The sequence below is a fragment of the Callorhinus ursinus genome, unplaced genomic scaffold (genome assembly GCF_003265705.2).
Source record: "Callorhinus ursinus isolate GAN/ISIS: 27379988/994484 unplaced genomic scaffold, GSC_fseal_2.0 scaffold4, whole genome shotgun sequence".
NCBI classification, from domain to species: Eukaryota; Metazoa; Chordata; class Mammalia; order Carnivora; family Otariidae; genus Callorhinus; species Callorhinus ursinus.
Window position 1 is genome coordinate 82121247 of NW_027397066.1, and position 23169 is coordinate 82144415.

Here is a 23169-nt window from a genome sequence, read left to right on the forward strand (position 1 = left end):
AGGTATTTTGAACAGCACTCTTGATTTTTCTTAGTCTTTCAAATCTCTATGACACCATGATTCAATGAATTATCTATGCCTCAGATCTAGCAGTTATCTGTGCTTCTACTCTTTTCCTCATACCCCACATCAATATACTATCTTTAAAATATAGCTCAGATTCTGTCATTTCTCAGCTTGCACTGCTATCACCCTCATCCCAGCTTCCATCATCTCTCTTGGGTTGCCCCAAGCCTCTTTACCCTTCCTCCTGGCTTTCTTTGCACTTCCTTTCAGTCAGTTTTTAGGACAGTGGTCAGAGTAATCTTGTGCAAAGCAAAACTGTTTACAATCTTTCAGTGATTCCCAATTCTCTTAATAAAATAAAAATTCCCTGCCATGGCTCACAAGCTCTACCCCATCTGGACCCAGCTCCCCATCTGACTGCATCTCCCACTGTGCCTGGCTCCATCAGCTCCAACCACACCAACTTGTTTAGCAAGCAAGTCTTTGAACATGCCAAACTTGTTCCTGCCTCAGGGTCTGCATGTTTGTCCCTCGTGTTTCTCTGGAACTCCAGATTGCTTTCTAGCTGCATTAAGTTCTTCGCTCAAATAGCACATTTTAAGAGAGACCCTCCTTGAAAATCAGATCCTAGTTAGTCTTCAGTATCCTCCTTCTGTCTCTTATTCTGCTTTCTTATATTATATATTTCTTTGCTTATTGACTATTATCCTCCATGCTGCAATATAGGTTCAATGATTCTGAGAAATGTGTCTGTCATGTGAGAATCAACCTATTCACTGATATACCGCTAGTGAATAACACTTAGTAGAGTGCAGGTGTTTAATATATATTTGTTGAATGACTATATGCTTGAATTATTTTTGATATCTTATGTAACAACACAGTTGTATCTTTTTTGTGGATTGTAAGTTTTACAATTTAAAAATATTCCTTGTTCCAATTAATATTCTGATCTTAGCTTATTTGATATCAATATTGTGTTGCCCATGTTCTTTTGTTTACATTAGATTACATCTTTGTGGATTTCTTTTTGTTTATTAACGTTTTTCATAATGATATCTCCCATTTCATTCCAATTTGTCAAATCCAGATTGAATTGTTCCCTGGGAGCAGTGGCTTTAGCAGAGGCTAATGCACATAGAAACATCAACAGTTGGAATTCTCTGGATCAGGTAGGTTTCTTGAAGTTAACACGTTGAATAAGAGCCTTCTCCTGGGGCATTGCTGGCTGGAGGGTGAGGAAAAAGACTGGAACATGTGGGCCCTCCTCATTTGCTTTTGGTGAGTTTGAATATCATTTGTGTACAAAGAGCCAGGATGGGAAGAAATGAGACCTTATGTCAAGTTGCTAGTCGATGAGCACGTGACAGCCCCAAAGTGTTGTTCTGAGTGGCACGTTTTTTACCAAGCTCATTTATGAATAGATCCTGGTATTGCACAAGAGTACATGATAGAAATCTGGGGGAAATTTACCCAATCACCATAAATCATATTACATTAAACTTCTCTCTTAACACCATTTTCACAACAGCTATTCTAACCTGGGACCAAGACTGTCATTTCTTCCTCATTTTAGTCCAAGGTCCATCCACACTCATGGCCGAATGGGGAAGGTCAGGCATCTGTGAACAATAAAAAGACTAAAGCACATTTATACTCTATTGGTGATATGTCCAATATGATGATCTTCTAAAACTCTGCCTCACAGCGCCAAAAATCTCAGAATATTTTCTCACATCACCAACTCTGAGCCAGCTGCTGATAATGTAAAACTAATTCCTTACTTTTCTAGACAAGTATGTCACTCACCTTAACATCCTTCTTGACAAAAGCAACTAGGTAGCCAGTATTCCCTGGTCAGGTTAACAAAGTAGTAAAAGAAATAAAAATTGGAAGAAGCCAACTGGGGATTTTTGTCCCATTTAACTTTTATTATAAACTTATTACCTTGAGAAAACTCAAGTGTAATACACCAATATGTAAAGGTCCAAGTTTGACCATCAGACCCAATAATGAGAGTGGATTCTTAGATGTAGTTACATGTAGTATTGATTTAGCAAGGGAGGTCATGTACACTTGTCTATTGGACCTTGAAGCTTGCTTCACTGAGATTCCCAAAATCAATTCAATTTTCTTGAACTTTCATATTTCAGAGAACTTGCTGGTTGATTAGTAATCCTCCTCTGTATTGAAAGGCTGATAAAAACAAAGAAACAAAAACCTCAAATTAAATTAAAGACCTGGGGAGGATTTCCTGCTCCTGCTTTGATAAGTAGGTTCTCTTCCTTGCCAATTTGTCACCTTTTTTGAGCATTTCCTAAATTTTCACTCATTCATTTACTCACTCATTTATTATTTACTGAGTAACTTCTATGTGTTAAGAATGTCAGGGAATGTACTCTTGAGCTCATTTCTACTCAGTATCCATCAGAAGTTAACTTAGAAAAACATTACTAAACATCTTCTCATAAAACTTTATTGGGTTTCACTTAGATAAGGGAAAAAAATCACAAGTATTACTATAAAATGAATAACCACTAGTTCCTCGTTTTTAAACACCAGCAGAATAATGTCTTAATTTTTGTAAACTCTCTCGTCTTTTTATTCAATTCTATGTATTATCTTACACTATTTTAAAATTATTAGTTTTTATTTTTTTAAGTTTTAAAGAAAATTTATTTATTTGACAGAGAGAGACACAGCGAAAGAGGGAACACAAGCTGGGGGAGTGGGAGAGGGAGAAGCAGGCTTCCCACTGAGCAGGGAGCCCGATGCGGGGCTCGATGTGGGGCTTGATGTGGGGCTCGAGGTGGGGCTCGATCCCAGGACCCCGGGACCATGACCTGAGCCGAAGGCAGATGCTTAACAACTGAGCCACCCAGGCGCCCCTTAAAGTTTTGATATATAGAGATCTCCTGTCCTTGCACTTGGATGACAACCTTTAAAAGAAGGGACTTTGGGGACACCTGGGTGGTTCAGTCGGTTGAGTGTCCAACTCTTGATTGCGGCTCAGATCATCATCTCAAGGTTGTGAGATTGAGCCCTGTGATAGACTCTGTGCTCAACAGGAGTCTGCTTAAAATTCTCTTCCTTCCTCTCCCTCTTCACTTCCCCCAACGCAAATTCTCTCTTTCTTTCTCTAAAATCAATCTTTTTTTTTTTTGAAGGAACTTTGTCTATCATGTGCTAGTCTTTTACCTCATTTATGTTTCCTCAGAATACACATGGTGCCCAGGGGTCTAGTAGCTGTTTGATAAATGTGTTAAAAAGAATGAAGAAATTAATGAATAAACAATTGATCCTTGTATCTCAGGTGACAGAATATGAATTGTATCTCCTTAGAATTGTAGATATCTAGGAAAGTTTATTAAGAATTTTAAGTACAACGGTAAAAGCAAGTACCCTAAGTTGTATGAAAAAACAAAATAAATCCCGCTAGTGACATCCTTTCCTAGGTAGATTCACGTCTTTGTCTTCTTTCTGCTGAGGATCCTGTATTCCATACTTTGAGCAAGTCCACAGCTAAATGAGAATCTGTATGTATGCTTAGCAGGATCGGTGATGGATGGCAATTTATCAGTTTCTTTCTATATCGGTGGGTAAAACTTATGGCTCTCAGCACTTCCCAGTTGCTGGTGATTGATGGGTTTGTTTACTACTTCTCCCTTTGGTCCAGAGGGAGATACTGAGTGGGGTTTCTGCCAGCACTCTGGAAGGTTTGGCTGAGTCCCAGAGCTCTGCAGCCCAAGCTGTGTTTACGCCACAGAAGCCCTCGGGCCTTGGGGGATTTTAATCACTTTCCAAACAGATGCATTTCTGTTAAGATTGACAAGGTACTGAAACTTGCACTCTGCTCCGTAGAACCTAAATTCAATTTGGTCATAAAGGTGTTCATTTTTTTGCTTCCAACAAAGAAAGTAAGTGGACAATGTTGTTTCTTTCAACTTCGTTCCTGTTTCCACAGTTGCATTTCTGACCAAAAGTAAAGAGACTACTAAACTCTAATTTCAAATTATGAATAACACCTTTTTGGCTAAACGGGAAGGTTAAACGGAAGCCGGTATGTAAGATGACAGCAAACTCCCTGTGCACAGCAAGCTTATACAAGGTAGTATGCTGTGTGCATCTTTGTGCAAGAAAAAGATGTGTGTGTGTGTGTGTGTGTGTGTGCGCGCGCGCGTGCATAAGTATGCTTTACCCACAGGCAACATGTGTCTACTTTTCGTTATCTGACAAGGTCCATAGTGTGTTACTAAATCTCAAACATTGGCTTTCACACAAAAATAAAAGTTACTTTTAATTTCATTGAACTGTCCTACGAAGAAGGAAGGTGAGAATTTAAGCCAAAAATAATAAAATAATTTCTTGTACCCTCCTGCTGCCAAGAAAACATCATACACACAGTCGGATAATTGACTTGTATTGCATTGTATGCCTGGCAGCCTCCCTCTTTCTCTCTTTTATTTCTCCTGTATTATGTGTTGCCTTCTCTGAAAAGCCCAGAGAAGCCAAATCTGGTGTTTTTATTGTGTTGAAAGGATTCTGGTAAAAACAGGTTCTAAGTAAACATGACAGGTGTCAAGAAAAGCAGCTGGATCTGGTTTAGAGGTCTAACAGATGGGAAAACATTAAACTGGAAAGGGAGAGAATGAACCTTTGATTCTCTGATACAGACACCATTGTAGTTATGGGTTTGTGACCATTTCCAAGAGCTGCTAGCCACCAGCCTTCATCAAACTGTGACATTGAGTTTGAAGTGAAAAATGTCAAGAGAATGAAATTGAAGACAGCTATCCCTTAGAGGGACAGGGGGAGAGAGGCTGAGGCTATATCTAGTTGACTCAAAATTTTGGTCAGATAAATATGGTACTTTTTTGAATAAATCTTTGGTGAATAAAGACTCTTTATAAAAAAAATTATCTGTGCTATAATGAGGAACAAATTGATATTTTATAACTTGTGTAAAGCAATGTTGCTATGTTTTCTACCCTTGCAACCTCTGATTCTTTCCGCCTTATGAGTCAGGATGGAAACACTGAATATTGTCAACAATAACAAATTATTTCACTAGCTCTAGTCTTTGTGGAATCTCCCCTCACCCCAGTGTTTCTGGAAACATCCAAGGCATGTTTTTTTCTAAGTTCCCCAGTACACCCCTTTTAGCTTTTCTTTTTCTTCTACTCTTAACTTCCTGAGGGGGCCTGTTGCTGAGAACCTCAAATCTCAGCAAGTCTTGTAGGAGCACTTTTCAACTGTTGCCACCACTTACCGTGTGTGTGAGTTAATATGTTGGGACCCTTTTGGTTACAAATGACAGAAGCCCAGCTTAATTTTACCTTGACTGGCTGATGAAACCCAATGGCAGGATTGCAACCATCACATGAGGAATCAGGCTAATCCAGCCTTGTCAAGAGTCTTTCTTTCTCGTCTCACCTTTTTGCCTCTGCTTTACTCTTATCTTCAAACCAGCTTCCTCTTTTTCTCCAAACCACATGTTGGTAAGATCTAATCCTCGTGTTTCATAATCCAGGCTCCCCAGAGAGAGGGTCAACTCTCTCAGTTCTAGAATTTCCAGGCAAGGGACTTGTTGGCTCAATGTGGGTCAGGGGCTCTCCCCTAGATCCATCCGCTGTGGCTGTGGGGTAATAATACTCTGATTGGCTCAGCTAGAGACAGCACCCCACTCCTGGACCCATCAGTGGTGCTCAGCCAGCAAGGTGACGGGATTACGTGGCTGCTAAGTGATACGTGGTCAGGAGTCACGTCTGTCTTCATCACCACTGAATAGACCTTATAAGTAGGCATTTTAAAAATTGTGGAAAGAATGAATTATGTGTGTGCATGCTTGTGTGTGTGTGTGTGTGTGGAGTGGGGGGGAGTAGAGAAAAAGGGTTTTTATACACTTCTAACCAAGCCATTTCTCACTGATGTCCAGTCCAGAGTGACAACAATGAACCCAACTGAAGGTATTCCACAGTTCCGACATCTTGATGATTTCTAACAGTGCAAAATCTCAGGGCAGTCTCTTCTGGGTTCTGGGCTTCAGTGAGGTAAGGAGAATTTCTTTCCCATGGTGGCTGCTGCCCTGGTCTGTTCACATCTGCTGCGGTCAGGCTGGGCTGGAGCTCTTCTTCCATGTTAGTCACTGACACGTGGGGAGTGATGGTTAAATGGCGGATGCCTCTGCTCTTGTTCATGTAGACCACACGGGACAAGCAGCTGAAGTGGGGACAGCCTTCTCTTGCTCCCACGTCAAAGGCCCTACAGCAGTGTTGGAGGTTTGATGGACTCCTTCAGCATCAACTGTGGGTCTTAGACCCCAATATCATGTTCTGCTGCTAATAATCCCTTTTCCTTCTGAGATGATGGCATTCAGACTGTGTCAAGTTTGTGTTCCTGAGTAACTCTTCCTTTAGGATTGGTTATTTCCCACATGTTCCTGTGTGCTTCATCCAACTCATGCTGTGGTGAGTCGGCTCTGTCCTGTCGACATGCCTGGACATGTTCAAATCTGAAAGTGCACGTAAGTTAGGCTTGAACTGGGACCGCAGGGCAGGTCTGGCTGACCAGGATTAGTCAGAATGCCCCAGCTCACCACTGCCATTTGTCCATTTCCAACACCCTACGCAGGAGAGCGAACAGGACCAACTTTAGATGTGATTGTGAATGCTGAAAAATGTGTCTTTCCAAGCTCCACTTTTCCCTCCTTGTATCCATTTATTTCCCTTCTGGATGATGATTACCTTTTGCCTCAGAGGCATTGATCCACCTAGGTATTTGCATTTTTAACCTTTTAGACTTTTGCTGCCATATTGTCATAGAAATTGTTTGCTGCTGTAGTTGTGGGGCCAGAAAGTTCCATTTAATTGGCTCTAGCCAGGGGAGAGGGAGATGCTCTTTGGGGCGTGGTTGGGGTGGTGTACGAAGGTAGGACTGGAGTCAGCCCCAGCCCCTGTCCCTTTTCCTATCCAAAGATTCGTTGTGCCCTTGGAGGGAATGAGTCAGGAGTAAGCCACACAGAGAACACTAGAGGAACTTCAAGTTGGAGGAGTAAGTGGTCATTGTCACCTGCTTCTTTGGGACCAGGAGCTCACTCCCAGAGATGCTGTCACCTCCACAACCAGCTAGCGTGCTTGCAGCTTTCTTTTCCCTTCTTCCCCCGCCAGGATGCGGGTCAATGTTATCTCAGTCTCAATCACTCTTGTTCCAGAGTATTTTTTCAGACTTACTGTGTTTACTTCCTTTATTTTTATTTTTATTTATTTTAGAGAGGGAGAGAGCGAGTGGGGTGGGGGGAGGGGCAGAGGGAGAAGGAGAGAGAATCTTAAGCAGGCTTAGGATTGACGGACTGAGCCTCCCAGGTGCCTCTGTGTTTACTTCTTTCAAAGTTGAAAATAGTAGCAGCACAATGACAAAAATTTGGAAAACAGAGAAAAGATGAAAAAATATGAACATTCACCATTCTAATGAAAAAAAGTTCAATTTTTTGTACATAATAATTCCTTTCTGTTTTTTTTCCTCAGCATAGTTTTAAAAAATATATACACAAATATGAAATAGTTTGATCACTTGGAAGCCCATTTTTCTATCCTACTTGCTTTACTTATTCTTTTATATTCTTTTTATACATTTTTGCATGGTCTTCATAACCAGTTGTGGTTATGTTTTTAACATAAATTATTATTTAATTATATCCCCCCCCAATACAGAATGCTTCCTTATTTGATTTTAACTTCTGGTAATAAAGCTTCTAACAATGGAATCTGTTTTTAGAAAAATCCTCTTTAATAATAGATGAAATGCTGCAGTCAGTTTGGAGCTTAGAACTCCCCGGATAACGAACTGGGTCATACATAAGACTGAACAATTTTGCTGTTTGAGATAGCCCCACACACCCATCCATCATAAAGTTCACTTGGATAGTTATGTAACCCAGTGTAAGGGAAAGGGAGAGGAAACATGTATTTCATTTACGATATACGGCCTTAATGATGTATAATATAACAAAAGGCGATTTGCTGTGTCTCATGCCAGTTCAGGGGATATCTTGAGGCTTCTTCTCATCTCTCCCTTGATTTTTTTTTATGTCTCCTCCAAAAATCTCAAAAAAAATTAGGGAATTTCTTTTTCATTCATGGTCGGGGTAGAAATGACAGCATCTTATTCTTTCAGCGTGCAGAAAGAAAATTCGAGAATTACACCACTTTGCAGATATTTCAAGGTATTTTCCAATCCTCGTTCCCCAAACAAACAAAACCCCAGACCACTTCCCTACTGCCTCAATTATCAGACTATTTCAGGTCAATACGGATTATTTTGACCTAGATTGTCCTGAAATTGCACTTTTGGTATATACCTCTATGTACCTAAGAGAGGAAAGTTTATGTATCACGGCAAAGTTCTCAACGATTACTTTAGAATTCTGTCCTACAGTGAAAGCTGGTTTTTCAAGTTGTCTGTTTTGAAAGAATGCCAAAAAACATCCCGGAATCATTATTGGCCTAATTCTGGAGCTCGGCTTGCTGTGGCTGTAGGTATAGCATTCATTAGCTCTGCAACACAGACGTCCGTCCTCCGAACCGGAAGTGAACGGTGGGGATTTGCTGAGTGCCACGGGATCAATCACCTCTGGGCAGCCCGTGTCCTCGGAGAGCAAGGGACCGGCTGTGGAGGAGAGGCGCCATTTGCTTCCTTTCGTTTTCAACGTGCGCAAAACCCCCAGTGTATTTGATTCCTAGTTTATTAAATTTTAGTTGTATCCATAAATAATTTTAAGGACAATTTATATGAAGCAAGTAATTTGAGAGACCAACTATTTTGGCTTGTGGCTTTGAATTCTCTCCTCTTTGTCTTCATTCTCCATCCCAAAATTTATTTCCAATTCGAGTTTTGCCTGGTAGAGAAGGTTGAGTTGACATTTGTATTTTGAAGGATCTTTATAGTCCTACTGGTTCTAACTGTGCCTTTAGGACTGAAGATCGCTTGGCAGGAGAGGCATGCTGTCAAAACGACCAACAGAGGTTAGGATTTCAAAATGTGGCCCCTTGATGTATCTGGAGTGAATATTTCATCTTGTCATATTTAAATATCTGAATATGTAATACTGATCTATCTAGGTCAGTAGTCTCAAACTTTTTGGGCTCCAGACTACTTTACACTTTTAAATATCATTGAGGCTTCCCAAAGAGTTCCGCTTATATGGTTTATATTTATCAATACCATTTTAGAAATAAAAACTGAGAAACTAGAAAAATATCAATTCATTTAAAGTTCTAAAATAATCAACCAAGTATGGTTGATTTGTATGTATGTATGTATGTATGTATGAACATTTACATGTTCATGTAAATAACATTCTCTGTGAAAATATTAATCTTTTCTAAAATAATTGAGTGACATTGTTTCACATTTTTTCATTTCACATATTTGAAATCTTTGTACTTGGTGCAAGACAGCTGAATTTTCATATCTGCTTCTGAATTCAATCTGTTGCAATATGTTATCTTGGTTGAAGTATGTACAGATACTGAGTTTGAAAAGGGTATGTTAGTAGCCTTAAAAAGGTCATTATGAGTAGTCTTTTTTGATATCACCCCCAAACTAGGCAAGTGTTAGTTTTTTAAAGGTTAGCTGCAACGCGGAATCTAAAGCCATGTCAATGAACTATGTGCACCTGTTACATTTGAATCTTTGTCTATCTTGCAATGTGACTGACTGTTTTAACCATGCTTGGTTTATAACATCATGCACTGGTTATTTGGAAACTATTGGTTCACTGAGTTATGCATATTTTCCAAATGTTAACATATTTTATTATATGATATGATGAAATCACATTCATTTATACCACCACAGATCCTATCAGAAAAGGCTTTCGGTATTACAAAGTTGTCAACCTCAATGTTGGGTATGAGGTGTTCAAATTGGTAATTTTTGTTGAAAGCTCAAGTTCAGTCATTGGCAACAGATACTATCTGTTGTTTTCCTTAACGTAACAGGCTTCCATTGTTCATTGTTGAGAAAATATCTGTCAGATACCCAACTTGAACAGCCATGATCGGGACTGTCAGGGGATCTTTCAGGCAAAATGATGTTCCATGAAAAGAGCAGCTAGTTCAAATCACAACTTGGATGATGGTCTATGTGTTTTTCTGCAAGACCAACATTGTGCTACAGTATGCCTGCAGGAGTGCTCTAAAAGCAGAGATCTTGAAAAGTTCTCATCAGAAAGAAAAAAAAATGTAACTGTATGTGGTGAAGGATGTTAAGATTCATTGTGATCATCTTGCTATTTATATAAATGTTGAATCAGTATGTTGTACACCTGAAAGTAGTATGTTCTATGTCAATTGTATCTTAATAAATTTTTTTAAAACTGAATAATAAAGAAGTTTTATATGTCTATGTCTCATTTGTTCACACAATTAAAAATACATGCACCTAAGGCTTAAATTTTAATAAAATTAACATTTCTATTGCTTTTTAAAGAACATCATTAAGTGAAACAGCTATTCAGATATTCATCATTAGCATTACATTATTTTATTTTTTGAAGTATAGTTGACATACAATGTTACATTAGTTCCAGGCCCACAACATAGTGATTCAACTTCTGTGTACCTTCCCCTGTGCTCACCACAAGTGTAGCTACCATCTGTCACCCTACAATGCTATTGCAGTATCATTGACTGTATTCCCTCTGCTGTGTCTTTTATTCTTGGGACTTATTCATTCCATAACTGGAGGCCTATATCTCCCTCTCTCCATCAGCCATTTTGCCCTCTTTCCTCTGGCAACCATCAGTTTGTTCTATGTATTTATAGGTCTGATTGTGCTTTTTGTTTGTTTTGTTTTGCTTTGATTCCACATGTGAGTGAAAATATATGCTATTTGTCTTTCTCTAAGTTATTTCACTTATCATTTTATCCTCTAGGACCATCCATGTTGTTGCAAATGGCAAGATCTCACTCTTTTTTTATGGCTGAGTAGTATTTCATCGTATATATGCACATAATATTTTTTATCCATTCAGCTATCGATGGATGCTTGAGTTGCTTCCATATCTTGGCTGTTGTAAATAAAGCTGCAGTGAACATAGGGTGCACAGATCTTTTTGAATTAGTGTTTCTCATCAGTAGTATTTTTATTGCACATATGCTATGCACACGTTGGGTACCATTGTCTTGAGTTGTGCTTAAGCACTAGCTGTTTCTCCCCCTATTGCTTTGTACTATCAGTGCGAATGCCAACACTGTGGAAACGTCACTAACATTGTAGCGCATTGTTAATTAAAATGGTTCTGACTTCATAACCTTTCTGAAAGTGACTCAGGGATCCCCAGAGGTCTGTGTACCACACTTTTAGAACTACTGATCTAGATCCTCAACTGGTGTTTTTTTTTTTTTTTTTTTGGTCTACATTTTTGGTATTTTATAGAAGCAGACTAAGTGAAAAAATTCTGGAACGTGAAATCTTAATGGTTTTATAGATTACAAGTTTTAATCTAAAAGAAACAACGTGTTTACCACTGTACAAAAAGAATTTCCAGAAGTCAAAAGCACACAGTTATCAAATTTATCTTAGAATATGAGGATGAAAAACAGAATTCAAGCCTTCTACTACTTACTCATTCAACACATATTTTTAAATGCTTACTGTTATAAAGTTACATGGAAATGAGAAATAGAAAATTTAGAAGTGATAAATACACATTCATACACTTTTATTATAACTTTTTAATAATTAATTTAAAATCTACTATTTATGTGTATGTTCCACAGAGTAAATTTCATTTGTTTGTTTAAGTGAATATCTACTTTCAGTTTCTGGTAGAGGAATCCTGGTATCAAATCAATTCTGAAACCATGGCCAATGACTACAAAGTAACCACGGTTGCAAAGGAAGTAAAAATGTTATATGAAATTTGGAATCCTTGCTATGCAAAGTTCCCTTTCCTCCCTCCCTCCCTCCCTCCCCTCTTTCCTCCTTTTCTTCCTTTCTCTCTCCTTCCTTCCCTTTCTTTTTTTCTTGCCTCCCACTTGTTGAGAAAAGTTTATTTTTAAAAAATTATCCACAGTGAACTACCTTAAATCTGATAAAGGCTTTACTTTTTTTTCTGACTGTTGTTTTTATTTTCATTTTGAAGGAGATAGTCTATTCTTGCTAAAATGTATCCCTTGGAATGAATCTGAGATAATTATTACACATCACTCCCACCTTCCGTTTTAATTTCCCATCTACAAGTACCTCTGTGAATTCCTTTCCACTTGTATAAGGTTATTCTTAGAGCTCTCCCATAAAGCAGAGCTAGCACCAACTTACTGGGCAGGTGCTCTGCTCTTGGGAGTCTAAGGACTGTGTAGCAGTTAAGAGCTCTAGAGTCAAGGGGCCTTAGGTTCTAATCATGTATCTAATGACCTTGGCCAAGTTACTTAACCTCAAAAGCCTTGATTTCTTTATCTATAAAAATGGACTAATATTAGTACTTCCTACCTGAGGTTTAATTAAGATAATACATATACAGCACTTAACATTTAATGTATATTATTACTACTTCTGAGGCTCAGTGTTCTTAGCATTCAGCTGAGATATATCAATTAATATATCAATTGATATATCAATTAATTCCTTTCTGCATGGTTGACTTTTGTGCTAATAAAATTTCTGGAAACGATCGGCTGGAGGAGGATCACAAATCCAAGTATACATATACACAGATGTCAAAAGAAAATGCAGTCTATATTCTCTTATTTTTTAAATTTTTTTTAAAGATTTTATTTATTTGAGAGAGAGAGAGCATGAGCGGGATTGGAGGTGCAGAGAAAGAGGGAGAAACACGCTCCCCCTGAGCAGCCCTACCTGGCGCTCTATCCTAGCCCAAGCCAAAGGCAGACCCTTAACCGACTGAGCCACCCAGGCACCCCATGTTCTCTCTTACTTATTTAATCTTTCTTGTAAGTACCTAATCTATACTAAGTAGGAAAGTGGAACAATTTATTCTAATCCAATAATTTTCATTTAATCCAAAAGTTTAAGTCTTTAGGCAACCTGGTGTGATTTTGGTCTAAATTTTGGTATTTTGGTTTCCTTCTTTTCAAACTGCTTTTCTCCCACATGGTGTCTGGGTGGATTGGAGAGGGGTATCCTGTGGTGAAGGGAAAGAGACAGTCCCTGAGATTTAGTTTCAAGGCTGTGTACTGTCCTCGGGTCCCTGTGGAAATGCCTCTTGTTTACCCATGACCACTCTTCCCTGTTATCCTTAGAGGCTGAGGTTGTTGTCTACTCTACAAATCAGGGTGAGGGCTAAGTAGCTTTTTGGTTATGGCCATAAGCTCTCTGTGACATCCATTCAGTCCCTGGAACACTGCCATCGCCAACACTGATTCCCTAGGGACCCAAATGAGCTTCCTTTTGTGCGCCACCTTGGGGTCAGGTGGGAACATCCATCTTAGGACAATTCAGTTAAGATCCTTCTACTGCCCAATCTCACTGTGCTACAACTTTTACTCTCACTACCACTCCTTCCCTCATGTGAAATAAGATGAAGTCTTCACGATTCAGGCATTCTCCGAAAACAAACATGCTTCTCCTGTCCAGAGCTTTGCTTCTGAGATAGGAGAGCAGGACCCACATGTCTCATCTACTTGGCTTGCTTTTTCTTCAGCCAGGCTGGAAGGACGGGCTTTCCAACCTTCTTTATGTCATACCCTGGGTTTTGTCGTCAGAGACACCAGCCCTGGCTCTCTGTGTGTTTCAAGTGGTGCTTTGTGATTTAGACTTCTCTCTTTCTCCTGATGGTCTGCCCTTCAAGTCCATTCTCTCTCCTCAGGAGGTCTAGAAAGTCAGCTCTGAGATTCAAAGCTGATCAATCGTGTCTTTGAGGCTATTTCTTCTCCTACAGCAATAACTCAAGGCTCAAATTGCTGAAGAAAAGCTGAAAAGACTTCAAAGGGGAAATCAAGAACATTGTTTCAGTATTTACAAAATAATGTCCACTGTGTTATGTTAATTTGCCAATGTTTGTTTAACTACAAAACCCATACTTTCCTCCCTGCACCATATTTAGCAGTGGGCAAACTTGTGGTCTTTCAAGGCAAGACAGAAGAAAATCAGAAATCAGAGGATTAAAGAGATTTGAAGTAGTTGGAATTTAGACACGAGGTGTGAGATTGAGATTCTCTGAGAGCCGTTGCGCCAAGGGTTATTGCTGTAGAAATGGAAGTATTCCTGAGCATTTTCTGATGTTGCTTCAAAGCTTAAATATCTCCATTTTAAAGGATTATTAGTAAAAGGACTACTTGCAATCCAACACATTTCGGTCTTACCCAATGGTATATACAGAATAATTAGGATATAATTTAGAATACTGCCAGGTAGAATTTCTTTAAAATTTCAACATTTGCTTTGAGACCACCTTAAATGAACTAGGCTGCTAGAGTCAATCTGTCTGGAGTTGAGCCCGAGACCGTATTCCACGGGCACATGAGAACTTCAGTTTTCTGATCCATTAAATGAGGATTATAACAGTCAACATTTATTGAGTGTTTTTGTATGCCAGACACGCTTCTAAGCATGGGCACATTAACTTACGTAATCAGTAAATAACCTCAGGACATATTATTTGAATCTCTGTTTGCAGATGACAAAACTGGGTCTCTAAGAGATTAAAAGACTTGTGAACGATCATATGTAGTTAGCTAGAGGTGAAGGTGGGGTTAGAGCCTGGGCAGTGTGACTCAAGATCTGAATGATAATAGCTAACACTCTTGGACATACTCTATGCCAGGCACTGATCTAAGAACCCCATATCCCCTGAGATAGGAACTACCTTTATCCATTTTACTGATTAGAAAACTGAGCACAGAGAGGTTAAGTATCTTGATCAAGCTGTCATGCCCATTAAGTATGGAGCCAGGTCTACCTAGTCTGGCTTCAGTTTGTGCTCAGTCTCCATGCTATACTGTTCCCACTCCTTTTTTTTTTTTTTTAAAGATTTTATTTATTTATTTGAGAGAGAGAGAGAATGAGAGATAGAAATCACGAGAGGGAAGAGGGTCAGAGGGAGAAGCAGACTCCCCGCTGAGCAGGGAGCCCGATGTGGGACTCGATCCCGGGACTCCAGGATCATGACCTGAGCCGAAGGCAGTCGCTTAACCAACTGAGCCACCCAGGCGCCCACTGTTCCCACTCCTAACTGAGATGTTTTATCTCTTACTCTGACAACTGTGTGCCAAAACTTTAATGTCCCACTCACTGTTATTTCCTTGGATATTTTAATTTATTTTTTATTTTTAATTTTTTTGGCATATGAAAATTTATTATTGTCACTTGCTCACCATCCAAACTTACGCTCTTGGGCCTTCCTTCTTGCCTTTGTGTAAGGCCAAAAGAGAGACACTGGCTATTTGGACAACCTTAAAGTGAACTCCAGGAAGGTCACTGACAGCATGACCTTTGTGACCAAATACGGCAACCAGAACTTCATCATTTTCCTCAATAAAATTCAAACAACCATCGCTGGGTACGAAGGCTGTGATTTTTTTTTTTTCCATTCTTGATCAGTTGGACCCCGACACACTTCCTGATAGCAGAATTTGGCTGTTTGGCTTCAACCCTTACTTTTTCCAGCACGATTTCCTCTGCGTGGGAAGTTCTTCCAAAAGGGTTGGCCTTCAGGGCTGTGCCCAAATGGGCTTTAGTGTACTGTTTATCACGCCACTTCTGATCTCATCAGTGGCTCCGGAGCTCCCTGGAAGTAGGAAGACTGCAACACTTGTCCATCCCTTCCCGTGCCACCGGCCAGAGCAAAAAAGGGAAGCAGTGCAGGAAGGAGCCACCTATTTCGTTAAATATTTTTAAAACATGGCTTCTGTTCTAAATGCCATTTTGCTTCTGCTAAGGGGTTCAGAGAGAGTTTGTGGAACCTAAAAAGCACAGGTTTCAGAATTGGAACGTAAGTTCAAAACCAATTCTCTTGGCTCTTCGACCACTAGTAAATTGTTTAACTGCGTTAAACCTCCGTTCCCTCATTTGAATGGAGATAGCAATTTCTCCCCTGTAGGACTGCCTGGTGATTGAGTTGAGCAGCGAAAGTCAAAGCCTCCGAAACAGGACTTGCTCTCTAAGGCACTCTGCGCTACGTATTTCTATCACACTATTATTATCCTTCTAATTTTAAGAAAGTGTAATTTCGTCTCGTGACTTGAAGTCATAAACAGGTGGTCATTACGTTTCTAAGTCCATTTTCCTTTGTATGAGTGAATCTTGTTCTTTTCTCTTCCCATTTTCCAATAGTGCTGGTATTCTGCTGGTAAGCAGCAGAAAGGCGCTTTCGTGGTGCAGCGCTAGGCTGATGCAGATACACATTTGAGGGGGAATAATACCTTATCACTGTGGGTACAAGGGCAGCAGATTTGACAGGGTGACTAGGGGAAAAGGAGACTCAAGTGGAATTTTAAACCAATAAAAAGGGGAAGGGGAGAGTAAAGAAAGAGATTTCAAAACTGATGTGAATGTAAGAGCAAACAGAATCAGAACAATGAGAACTGCCTTGACTTTTGCAAGCCAACTTTTGAAATGATAAAATGATTGAAACTTAGAGTTTGAGAGGATCTGATAAGCCCAAGGGAGTCCAGCGCCCACTGCGGGCATCTCATCCACAGCCTCTCTGCTGCATGGCCCCCCAGCCTATCTTGTTGGAGAGAAGGGTCTCCCGTCTTTGTGAAGCATCCTGAGGCAGTTCTGGGGGCTACAATGTACTCTGTTGGTCTGAAGGAGATGCCCTTTCACAAAAATCTACCATTCTCAGAAAGATCACAAAGTTGCTCTTACTTCTTATATGAAAGTCCTTCAAATATTCAGAGACAGTCCTTTCTTCAGATTAAACAACCTTTCTCTTAACTGATCACTCTGGGTTGCCAGTGTTTCTTTCCTTCAGAATGTAGAGCACAGAACAGACCTGATTAACAAGTACTTTTTCAAGCAGATTGTTGTCAAACCAGATCTGTCGCCTACTGCCATGAAGATTTATTTTTAGCCTAAAGGAAGATTTTATGAATACCTGGATGAGGATTTGAACTCAGACCCATATGATTTCAAAGATAGGCTATTCCTAGCACCGTATTATTCCACTATAACTGACATTCTATGCACAGGAAACTGATTTTTTCCAAATACCCCATGTTCCTCACCATAATTGTCCACACATGGTCACTTCTGCCTGTAATGCTTTTACACATTTTTGTCCTGGTAAATTTTAACTCAACCGTCTATATGCAGGACTCTACTTTTTGCTCTCTAGGCTCCCTGACACCCGACAGATGTTCTTACTATCCGAGCCCATACTACAGACCTCATACACATCTATAGAGAAGAAAGTGACCGCAAGGGTCCAGGTTATTGTCATTTTTTAAAAGATTTTATTTATTTATTTGACAGAGAGAGATAGCGAGAGGGAACACAAGCAGGGGGAGTGGGAGAAGGAGAAGCAGGCTTCCCGCGGAGCAGGGAGCCCGATGCGGGGCTCGATCCCAGGACCCTGGGACCATGACCTGAGCCGAAGGCAGACGCCTAATGAATGAACTACCCAGGTGCCCCCAGGTTATTGTCATTTTTAAGTCTGCTTGATTTTACTTAAAAAAATTTAAACCCACAGAGGACTGAACATGTCAGTCATGTCTTTGAACCAAAGATATTTGAGCCAAATATTCTTGCAGAATTTGTTCACTTAAAATGGAGCTGGAACTATTTCAGGAAGAGATGGCTAGTTTTCTGTAGAATTCAATTTTCTATTTTTTAAATAATAGAAACAACATAGGTTGCCTTTGGTGTTTGGTGCTTTCTGGACATTTTTAAGCAAAAAAAAACATTTTAGAAGTTTTTCACTTTTTAAAAGATTAGGTAGCTTGCTTTCCATCAAGTCATATTTTATTATTTATTTTCTCACTGTTATTAATCACAGAGATGAGCATTTTACTTAATAATATTTAGCAGACACATTTACCAAGGCTAACTAACATTTCTGCTGAGAACTTCCCTGAGGATTTTCTCGTTTCTGAGTTTTGAGGACAGTAAGACTGCATGATACCTAATGACCGAGAGGATTAATTTACATTATATTTAGAAACATAACCTCCCACATGTTACTACATTCAAGTGCTAGCCAACAGTTTTAGTTTTTGCAAAGGCAACTTTATTTTCTTTACCTAACGTGCAGAAACACTACCTAGGTATCTTGTTTGGTTTGGTTATTATGATTATTTTTTAAATCACCATTTTATTTTGAACAATGCTACCATGATTCTGTTTTTTCCTATTTATGATAATAGCATGACCTGCCTTAACACGTTAATTAAGCTCTATGCTTTTCACGGTTTATTTTCTCAAGAATATAAATTGATGAAGTCTGCGAAGTGCAAGGAAAATGTCTTGCTGTAGTTCAACATCAGAAAATTCAATATATTTACTCAGAGCCTGTATTGACGTAACATGACCCAAGTCATGTAAAAATAGATAGTTGTAGCAGTTTACTCTTCAGCACCCATTTATCAGTTATAGGAGAGCATCCAAAAGTTCTGCTGAAGTACTTGAATTTCCTGTCCTTATTCTTAACGTTGCTTTGAAATTTGAGAAAGAACAGTCTTGCAGCTGCCAGCCAAAGCACTACCAAGTAAGACATATGTTTAAAGCAAAGAATGGTGCTAGATTCCTATTGAGAAGGACACACAGGGCCCGGTAACCTCATAAATAGCTAATGACAACAAAGCATGGAGATTGTTGAGTGATGTTTAGACTCAGGAAATTAGAGAATCAGAGAAGTGTAATGACCGAAGGGGACCTCTCTTCATATTTATTAAGATCATCTGAGGTGGTAACTCAAACGCCCTCCAGGTCAGTGACATAAACTAGTCATGTGTCAGGTGGGGACGGGGACCCGCTGTATCACACATTCCCATCTACGGGAAGAGCGGTCCATTCAGGGACCGTGTGCTGTTACTCTAAGGGAATGCAGTCTTTGCTGCACATCGTGGGATTCCTCCAGAAAAGACAGAAATCTGGATTTTAACATCAAAGTTTCCAGGCCACTTTGCACAACTGTACAAAATGTGGAAGTACAAGCATACGTACACAGCGGCACACACTATGCTTATTTGTGAACCAAACAAAAGATTGCACAAGCGTTAAATTTGACTCACTGGTAGGCAGTTTGCCGCTTCTGGCTTACACTGTTAGAAAGCTTTTTGTTATTATTGAAATGAGATCTGTTTTTCAGTAGCTTTGATTCCGTGGTTCTTAAGGTTATGTCGAACAAATGTAATTTTTACACACATACACGCCAGTGTTTCAAATATTTGAGGTCAGTTATTATATTTCTTTTCTTAAATTTAGGGTCTGGAGAGCCGGTCAAAGAAATACATTGTTTGTCTGTTCTGAATGAATAGTAATGAACGTAGGCTGAGTCTTAGTGCTCACTTCTTCCCCATCTGAATGGTAACAGTTACTTCAGTAATTCATTCTAGAATTTTGCTTTAAATCAAAGTCAAGACAGCGGGTCTATTGCTTGGAGACTCTGTCAATCTCTGGTCTACTCAGTGAAGAGTTCTAAAGATCTGCCACCTGTGGGCTCCTTCCTGCCAAGTCCTTGAACCCAAGAGAGCATGGCTGGCAGGGTATTCGGTGAGTGGGATCCTAAAATAGTCTGTTGTGTTCGCACCTGGTGTTGAGGGAACTTGGAGGGAATTTAGCCCCTTGGCGACTTTATGAACTTTAGACTATATTCTCTCTCACTAATTCCCTCTGTGTGTGTGGCCAGTATCTGTTAGGCTGCAAGGACATGCTTAAAAACAAGTAATAAAGACTACTAAGTTTGTGGTGTGCACAGTTCTCTGTATACATTATGTCATTAAATCCTCATAGTAACTCTATGATGTGTTAGTCTTGCTTTTTACTGACAAGAAAACTAAGCACAAGAAACTTACCCAAGACCACACAGTTAATTGGTGATAAAGCATGGATTCAGACCAACGTGTTTGGTCCCAGGATGTGTACATCTTCCTTCCTATATAGTTCAGACTAGATCTTTGGGTCTTCGATACAATTTAAATTCTTTCACAGACTGCAACTGGGCGGTGAAAAATACCAACTTTGGTAGAGACCGCGATCTACTCGCTGCCCTGTGTCTGGCCCTCAGCCAGCCTGACCTCCCAGGAGCTTCACACCACCTCTATACCAGCCCACAGACCGTGGTAAACACTTCAGGGTGTCCATACATCGCCATGGAGGTCTTGTTGCTTGATGCTAACGTGCCTTGATGCCTCCTGTCTTCATCTATTATTGGACTCCAGGCTCTGCAGTTCCTGGGGACCCTGAGTGCAGAACTGGGGGCTTGTACTTGGTCCCCTCTATGTTTGAACCTTGATCTAACTTGACTTGAGTGTTTTATGACTCATTTTGGCCTGGCGCTGCTGAACCCCAAAGTGACATAGGTTTGTATTTGGCTTCCACCACTTAATGGCTATAAGACTTTGAACAAGTGAAATATCTCTTCAAGGTTTACCCCTTAGCAAAATGGAGAAATTATTGGATTAAAAAGATTAACAAGTAACATACATAAAATGGCCTAGTACAGTGCCTAACACAAAAGTCTTCAAAGATACTTCTTATTATGATAATTTTTATTATGAAGTAGCAACCGAGTAACTCCCAACCAGACCTTTAAAATCTCAGATCAGCTTTTATCCTAAGCCTCAGGTGGTTGCCCAGGAAAAGATGAAAACACCTGTGATCTTTGAATATTTGGCAACTCCATGTTTAAAAAACTGGGCCCTAACATGTCCTTACCCATGAGAAAAACTGATGAGACGTGAGTTTATCAGGAATGATTAATTGGAATGCTCATTTACAGTATATATGCAATGAAAGAAACATAATTTGACTTTTTTTTTTTTTTTTTAGCTCTGTGATACAATCTATCCTCTGTTGGGGGGTTCAAATGAACTTGACTTAAAAAAAAAAACTCTTATTGGACTATTTGGAAAACATGGAAAAGTATAAATAAGAAAATAAAAATTACCTATAATTGCATAAATCAGAGATAATGCAGATAACATTTTGGTGTGTATCCTTCTAGTCTTTTTTCTTTGTAATTGTAAAGTAAATAAAGATAAAATAAGAGGAAATACAGATAAGAATTTCTTTTTTTTTTAAAGATTTATTTATTTATTTTGAGAGAGTGAGAATGAGAGAGAGAGAGAGAGAACATGAGAGAGGGGAGGTTTAGAGGGAGAAGCAGGCTCCTTGCTGAGCAGGGAGCCCGATGCGAGACTCGATCCCAGGATTCCAGGATCATGACCTGGGCCAAAGGCAGTCGCTTAACCAACTGAGCCACCCAGGCGCCCCAGATAAGAATTTCTCAAGTTGTTAAATTGGCTATGAAAAATAGATTTTATTTTATTTATTTTTTAAAGATTTATTTATTTATTAGCGAGAGAGCGCGAATGTGTGTAAGCGGGGGGGGGGGGGGAGGGGGGAGGGGCAGAGGGAGAGGGAGAGAAACTCAAACGGACTTCGGGCTGAGCATGCAGCCTGAGAGGGCTCCATCTCAGGACCCTGAGATCAGACCTGAGCCAAAACCAAGAGTTGGTCACTTTAACCGACTATGCCACCCAGGCAGCTCTGAAAAACAGATTTTAAATGATGGTATATGAATCCCATTTTATGAGTATATGGACATATCATATTTAATTAACAAGTTACCTGATAAAATTCCAATTTTTACTTCTATAGAATGACTCTCTTCAAAGAATATACCTTTCCTTTCCCTTTCAACCCGTGAATCCCCTCTCTCTGTTGAGGGACCCCCCCCACACACACACTCCATAGAAGCTGAAAGATACGGCAGATATTTGATTTCCCAGCCTCCTTTGCAGCTAGCACATGGGCTCTCCTAGACTTTGAATAGAAGGATGGCACGCTGAAGAAGACGCGCTAGGCAGAATTTATGTGCTGGGAAGGGTGGCAGCTAGTTCCCCTTGTGGATGGTGGCGGTGGGGCCAGCAGCAGCCTTGGGGATGTCACTGAATTAGAAAATAGGAATATTTCAAGGCTCTTTATCCTTATTTAAACATGCCCTCTGAAAGGCTAATTTAGTTTGCATTCCTGCAGCCGTGAGCATATCCAATCAAAGTCCTTTACTTCTAAAACGTGTTTCCATGTGACACATTATCTCAAAAGCTACTGTTAAATAGGGGAGAGAGGTCATATAATGTGGAATTTGGTCCAGTCATGAGCAATTTCACCACAGTGTCCAACAAGTAACAAAAACTGAACGCAAGTTACAGGAACAGAGTGAGAGGCAGCAAACCACGGAATACAGGGCTGTGTATGGGGTGCGTTCACCTTCTGGACTTCCTCTGGCATCAATCTGGCCACATACTCTGTCGTTGAAGTACACATGACTTGGTTCTCCCACATTATTTTATGGATTTGGTCCTCATCTCCATGACTGGACAATCTAATCCTCCCTCACACACCCTTTCATTAAGCTACCTTTCACTTTTTTTTAATGGTAGAATCCTGTATTTACTGTAGTGTGTGTTGTTGTTTTTTACTTGTGTAGCTTTTTGTGTATTTATTTAATTAGAATTGTTATTGTTTTTTGTTAGTGCTGTGGTCACATTACACAGGTTTTGCATGCCCTTCTCTGATCCTCTTTTTTTTTTTTTTCCGTGAACTCTGTTATTTTTGGAGTACAGTTCAGCAGGAAAGGAGATTTCTTAAAAATGCTACATCAAGCTCCAGCAGAAGCATGGGAAATGCCCTCACTTGCCAGGTCACGTCAAATCCCAGAGAGACTTGTTAAACACAGATTTCAGAACCCACTCAGATCTGATCAGGAATCTCCAGGGGAGAGCTCTGGCAATCTGTTAACATGCAACCTAGATGATTCTTACCTTATACAAGGTAAGGAGACTGCCATTCTGTGGCCAGCAATAGTCAGACTGTTTTGTGTGTTGTGCCCCCCCCACATTAACATGGTATTGCCCTTAATTAAAGGCTCTCTGTTAAAAATAATTAGCTACAACTCTACCACCTTTATGACTTAAATCGTCTAGGTCTCTAGGGTTTCCTAGGCTGTTGGTTTTATTTCCAGTAGTTCTTTTTTTT

At 39.8% G+C, this 23169-nt stretch overlaps 1 pseudogene; it reads right to left on the reverse strand.

Moving 5' to 3' along the window:
* Positions 1–15350: 15350 nt before the first annotated feature.
* On the reverse strand, positions 15351–15786 carry LOC112825513 (small ribosomal subunit protein uS12-like; annotated as a pseudogene).
* Positions 15787–23169: the final 7383 nt, after the last annotated feature.